Below are 7,039 nucleotides of genomic sequence, written 5' to 3' on the forward strand. Positions count from 1 at the left end.
GTCCCGTACAGAGCGGGTAGAACAGGAGCATCACAATGGTGCCGTGACCCGGATGGGAGTGAGGTTTAGGGGGGTGAGTGTAACGGTGACCAGCTGATAGATAGCTGTGCAATGTGTATAAACCTCACTCTCCTGACCTCAAGAGGTGCACTAGCGACTGACGCTAGAGGCTGTAGCCTTTAGCCTCCTTGCTAGTGGACCCGCCTCCCATGCTGGAGACTCCAGTTCAAGTCCCATACGGAGTGTGTAGAACAGGAGCATCACACACAGCCTATAGCAAAGCCAAAACGTAATGTCCACACATGTGGACGTGAATTGATAACAGCACTGAATCTAGATGCTTTCTCTTTTTACAGATGCTTACCGCATTTTAATACGGGAGTGAATCAAATTATCCTTCAGTGTGTGTAGAGAATACAGGAGTCACTCCAGAATGTTAGTTGATGGCAGTTTATTTAAAAAAATATTTTTTTTGGTAAAAAATAACCAAAAATGGAAAATAAGGTGGCCATTACCTGGAATACTTGCAAGTGAACAGCGTCTGCACTACGTGGACTAATTGATCAAACTATTATATCTTTCCCATGTGTTTTCTGTTCACTAACAAGGATGCTTTGAGCCAATTTCACACGCATTCTAGTGTTGTTTTCTGTTGGAATTCCTGCTGTTAAATATCCATGCAGTTATCATTGAACTGCATGTCTGTGCTCGTCTGCAGTGACATAACTGCTGAATGTTAACAGGCGCGTTCAGAAGCCTGTGAACTGCCATCTGTCACTATCAGATTCACACTATTATATACAGACTGCTGCATCAGCACAGTTTTACCACTCTCACTGATTACAGTAGCGTTAATAGTGAGGTGATTCATTTTTACAAATGAATAAATGTTCCTAAAGAAATTTAGTTTAAATGTTTTTTTAAATTGCCCAAAGTTCATTTTAATTATGCAATTAATTACATTAGGATAAGTAGATAAAATACCGAAGCTATAATTAAAATGCCAAAAAGGCTACAGTGGTTAATGCAAAACATTAGGTTCAAACTATGTTAAGAATTTCAGCAGCGTCATGTGACTCCGGTGGACCAATCAGCGAGCGGCTCTGAACTGTACTGTTGAGACTTGTGTCTGCACACAGGCAGGACTGTAATCTATTATGCATTATTTTGGGGAATTTGCACTGTACTCAAGTGCTCTTAAAATAGAATATTTGTTTGTTTACTCATTTGGACCATTGCCATTTCATCTTGACTGAAATCTGTCCTCTTATAATGTGTCTTCTCTGGACACAATAATTGTGTTTGAATTATTTAACCCTTGTGTTGTGTTTATTTTGTGCGAACACATTTGAGTTCCCGGTCAAAAATGACCGGCCCACTAAGATAGTTTATAAATCTCTCATGTTGCATTTATTATTACAAGATATTAAATTAGATCTTTTTATGATATCAGTTTTTGTACTCCTTTTTTGACCATATTTTAAAAATCTATATTTTTATTGATAGAAGGATTTATTGAACTGAGCTCATACAGGTCTAGTGCGGAGAAATATATATATATATATATAATTAAATGAATAACCACTTGCTTGATCTGAACAATATAAGTGTCATTTTAAAGCTTAGAATCTGGACTATATAATGCATATAGCTGATCTTAACAATTCTTAAATAATGCTTTTTAATTTGTTATATATTCAGAGTTGGTAAAAACAAAGAAGATGAGATAGTCATGTGTTATATATCGTTGGAAAGGTCTCATTTAGTATAATGCAATGAGCAAATGTGTTTCACACAGAGGTCAAACTGCAGTGTGTTTTAGTGCATGAAATTTCCACAGACAGACATAAATATAATAAACAAGAGTGTCTTTTTGTCACGTTGTTCCTTATTACTTCCAGAAACATGCATATAACATAAACAATTACATACCGTAACTTACAGCAGACGATCCCGATTCAAACGAGCCCAAACACAACATAATATGATGAGCAGATCTTGAAATATTGCACAAAATATCTCGATGCACTAAAGGGCGTTCAACGCACTAAAGGGCGTTCAACACACATCGTATGTGCAAACACACATGCACATCTAAAGGATTGTGATGCTCCTGAACACTTAATATTTCTGTATTTTGTAGTCTAATCCATTCATTTCCAATGGCCGGTCATTTTTGACCGGGAACACAACAAGTGTAACAAAGTTAAATAAAACCCCCCAAAAAAGTAAAAAAAAATTGTCAATTTTTCATGTGTTGTCAGATGCCACATGTCAACAAAGTCAAGGAATTTTATTCCAATTTAAAAAAAAAAAAAAAAAAAAAAGGGGGTCTGGGTAGTTCAGCGAGTATTGACGCTAACTCAAGGCGTGCTGAGTGACTCCAGTCAGGTCTCCTAAGCAACCAAATTGGCCCGGTTGCTAGGGAGGGTAGAGTCACATGGGGTAACCTCCTCATGGTCACTATAATGTGGGTTCTCACTCTCGGTGGGGCGTGTGGCAAGTTGTGCGTGGATGCCACGGTGAATAGCATGAAGCCTCCACATGCGCTACATCTCCACGGTAACGCGAGTCATTACACCACCACGAGGACTTAGAGCGCATTGGAATTTGGGCGTTCCAAATTAGGGAGAAAAAAAAAACAACTTAAGAAATAACTACCACGGTATTTCCTAAACACCTGAAAAATATCCCTGATCCAATGAGATCATTGCATGTAATGTCTAAAGTTTGATTTTGAGGTAATTTGATCGAATAATAATTTGTTGCTAATGAAAATCCCTGAAATTATCACATTTATTGTGAGACAAAATACTTATTTGTCCCCAAAAACCCAAAGGTCAAAAGAGGTCAGACACTTTCTGACATCTGACCTGAGGGGGGTCAGAGAGAGGTCATGAAGCAACTTTACACCAATCAATCAATTCCCCATGGATAAAATCAGGTTCTGCCCTACATAGAATATCCTGTTTCACCATAACAATATATCATGTCCACGGAAAAAAAGTTGTACAACACATTCAGCATTTATGAAAGCACTTCTGAATATATTTCTTCCAAATGATTTCAAGCATGTAGAAGCTTCAGAATGATTCAGATTCATGATGCACAAACACACAAACAGACAGGAGAGCGACAGCCACGTCAACATGAATTTATGAAATAATGATCTTTCAAGTAAGCCATTTTTTAAGGTTAAGCATTTAGTTACATTGAGTTTTCCTGCTCTTTTAGTCTATAGTGACTCTGACAAAACCAGTCAAGAATGCAGGTCATATTTCACCTCAAACTCAAATTTAAGAAATAAGAAATTATATATTTTTTTGCCCTTTCAATTCTTATTACCATATTGTTAAACGATAAAGATATATTTAAATTATACAATTATTCACACATTAATTTGCACTGGTTTTAATGGAAATAAAAATAGGATTGAGAAAAACTCGAGAAATATGACCATGATGTTCCGCATAGGTTTTGTGAGATTCACACACTTTCATTTCCATCATAATTCAGTCCCAATTCATCTGTCACGGTGGTTTGAAGAACATCTTGAGAAGCTTCGTGTTGTTGTTCTAGTGGAGTGTTTTGAGGATAAATGCAGATCAAGCTTTAGCAGAACATCAACCTCTCTTTAAATAAGTGCAATATAAAGAAACCATTCAAACGACACGACTAACTAAACCCTTGTGTTCTTCCCAAATCCAAACAAATACTTTCTAAAAATCTTTCCCACAGTTAATGGAATTCAGCGGTCAGTCTGCTAACAATCATCACTATGACTACTATAGACAGCATCTCTCCGAGAACATTCTGCACTTATTATTAAAATAAGAAACATTCGGTCTCATTCATGAAACACAATCAGAACTCATTTATGAGTAAACTGTTGCATTGAAATAAATGCAACAATTTACGTAAGAATAACGGTTTACACAGAAATGTGTTCTGCTCGTGTTTCATGAATAAGAGCAATTCTTAGGTAATTTGCACTTTCAATTCAATGTGACAATTTACATAAAAATTAATTTTACGGACAATTTGCACAAACATTCAGTGTGTACTTGTATTTCATGAATAAGAGGCATTTCTACGTCACATTCAATTTAGTAATTTATGTAAGAATGGTTTTACAGAATTTGTTCTGCTTGCGTTTCATAAATAAGGATCATTCTTACGGTTTATGTCCAAATTAATTCAATGTGACATTTTGTGCAAAACATTTTTTATGAAGAACTTGGACTTGAACGTCCAATTCTTACGTAAATCGTCACATTCAGTTTAGTATTTTATGTAAGATTGGTTTTCCGAATGATTTAAACAGAAATTTGTGTTTCATGAAAAAGGTCTATTCTTACGTAATTCAGTGATATTTTATGCAAAAAAGTTTTACGAACAATTTACACAAAAATTTAAATCGCCTCATATTTCATGAATAAGACCAATTCTTACGAAAATTGTCACAGGCCAATACTGATGTAAATGTACTGAATGCAACAATTTGCGTAAGAATGAACAATTTGCACGAAAAAACGTTGCATTCAACAATTAACCTAATGTTTTACGAATTATTTACATAGAAATTTGTTTTGCCTGCGTTTCATAAATAAGGATCATTCTTACATAGTATGTCAAATTCAATTCAATGTGAAACTTTGTGCATAAAATGTTTTACGAACAACTTGGACAAAAATGTAATCGGCTTGTTTTTCACGAACGTCCAATTCTTACGTAAATCGTAACATTCAGTTTAGTATTTTACTTAAGACTGGTTTTACGCATGACTTAGTCACGAAACGCAAGTAAAACAAATTTCTAAGGTCTATTCTTACGTAATGTCAAACTCAATTCAGTGACATTTACACAGTTTTACGAACAAATTCCATAGAAATTTAATTGGCTTATATTTCATGAATAAGACCAATTCTTGCATAAATTGTCACATTCAACTTAATTTAAGACCTATTCTGATTTACGTTATTAACAATTTGCATAAAAATGTTGCATTCAATTCAAAGCAACAATTAACATAAGAATGGTTTTACAAATGATTTACACAGAAATTTGATTTGCTCGCATTTCATTAAAAGGCCTATTCTTACGTGTTACGTCACACTCAAGAAACATTTTATATAATGTTTTACAAACAATTTGCAGAGAAATTCAAGTGGCTCATATTTCATGAGTAAGACTAATTGTCATATTAAATTGAGTATTTTACATAAGAATGGTTTTATGCATGATTTACATAGAAATTTGATTTACTTGCATTTCATGAATAAGGTCCATTCTTACGGTGTATGCCACACTCAATTCAATGTGACATTTTGTGTAAATAAAAGTTTCACGAACAACATTAAAAATTAAATCGGCTTGTTTTTCACGAATGTGACCGATTCTTACGTAAACTGTCACATTCAATTTAGTATTTTACTTAAGACTGGTTTTACGCACGATTTACACAGTCACGAAATGCAAGAAACTAATTTCTAAGGTCTATTCTTACGTAATATCACACTAAATTCAGTGACATTTTATGCAAAAAAACATTTAATGAACAATTTACACAAAAATTCAGTCGGCTTGTATTTTATGAATAAGACCAACTGTTACGTAAATTGTCACATTCAATGTAGTATTTTATGTAAGACTGGATTTATAAATGATTTAAACAAATTGTTTCCCTTGTGTTTCACATTTTACGTAAAAAAAGTTTAACGAACAATTTGCACAAAAATTTAATTGGCTTGTTTTTCATGAATAAAACCAATTTTTACACAAACTATCACATTAAAAGTAGTATTTTACTCAAGAATGGTTTATGCATGATTCACACAGAAATTTGTTTTGCTTGCATTAAATAAATAAGGATCATTCTTACGTAGTATGTCAAATTTAATTCAATGTGACATTTTGTGCCAAAAAAAGCTTTACGAACAACTTGCACAAAAATTAAATCGGCTTTTTTTTTCCAAGAATGAGACCAATTCTTATGTAAATTGTCACATTCAATTTAGTATTTTACGTAATACTGGTTTTACGAATGTTTTACATAGAAATTTGTTTAGCTTGCATTTCACGAAAAATTTCTTTTCTTATGTAATCTCACACTCAATTCAGTGACATTTTACACAAAAAAGTTTTACGAACAATTTGCACAGAAATTCAGTCGGCTCGTATTTCATGAATAAGACCAATTCTTACGTAAACTGTCACAGGCCAATTCTGATGTAAATGCATTGAATGCAACAACTTACGTAAGAACTAACAATCTGCACGAAAAAACCCAAAACGTTGCATTCAATTCAAAGCAACAATTAACGCAAGAATTTTTTCCAAATTATTTACACAGAAATTTGTTTTGCTTGCGTTTAAATAAAAAGGCCTATTCTTACGTATTACGTCACACTCAAGTGACATTTTACGTAAAAAAGTTTTACGAACAATTTGCAGAGAAATTCAATTGGCTCATGTTGGCTCGTAAAAGTAGTATTTTACTCAAGAATGGTTTATGCATGATTTACACAATTTATTTTGCCTGCATTACATAAATAAGGTTCATTCTTACGTAGTATGTCAAATTTTATTTAATGTGACATTTTGTGCCAAAAAAAAGTTTGCACAGAAATTCAGTTGGCTCGTATTTAATTAATAAGACCAATTTTCACATAAATTTTCACATTCAATTTAATTTAAGGCCTATTCTGATGTAAATGCATTGAATGCAACAACTTACGTAAGAACTAACAATCTGCACGAAAAAACCCAAAACGTTGCATTCAATTCAAAGCAACAATTAACGCAAGAATTTTTTCCAAATTATTTACACAGAAATTTGTTTTGCTTGCGTTTAAATAAAAAGGCCTATTCTTACGTATTACGTCACACTCAAGTGACATTTTACGTAAAAAAGTTTTACGAACAATTTGCAGAGAAATTCAATTGGCTCATGTTGGCTCGTAAAAGTAGTATTTTACTCAAGAATGGTTTATGCATGATTTACACAATTTATTTTGCCTGCATTACATAAATAAGGTTC

The sequence above is a fragment of the Myxocyprinus asiaticus genome, chromosome 32, assembly GCF_019703515.2.
Source record: "Myxocyprinus asiaticus isolate MX2 ecotype Aquarium Trade chromosome 32, UBuf_Myxa_2, whole genome shotgun sequence".
Classification (NCBI taxonomy): Eukaryota; Metazoa; Chordata; class Actinopteri; order Cypriniformes; family Catostomidae; genus Myxocyprinus; species Myxocyprinus asiaticus.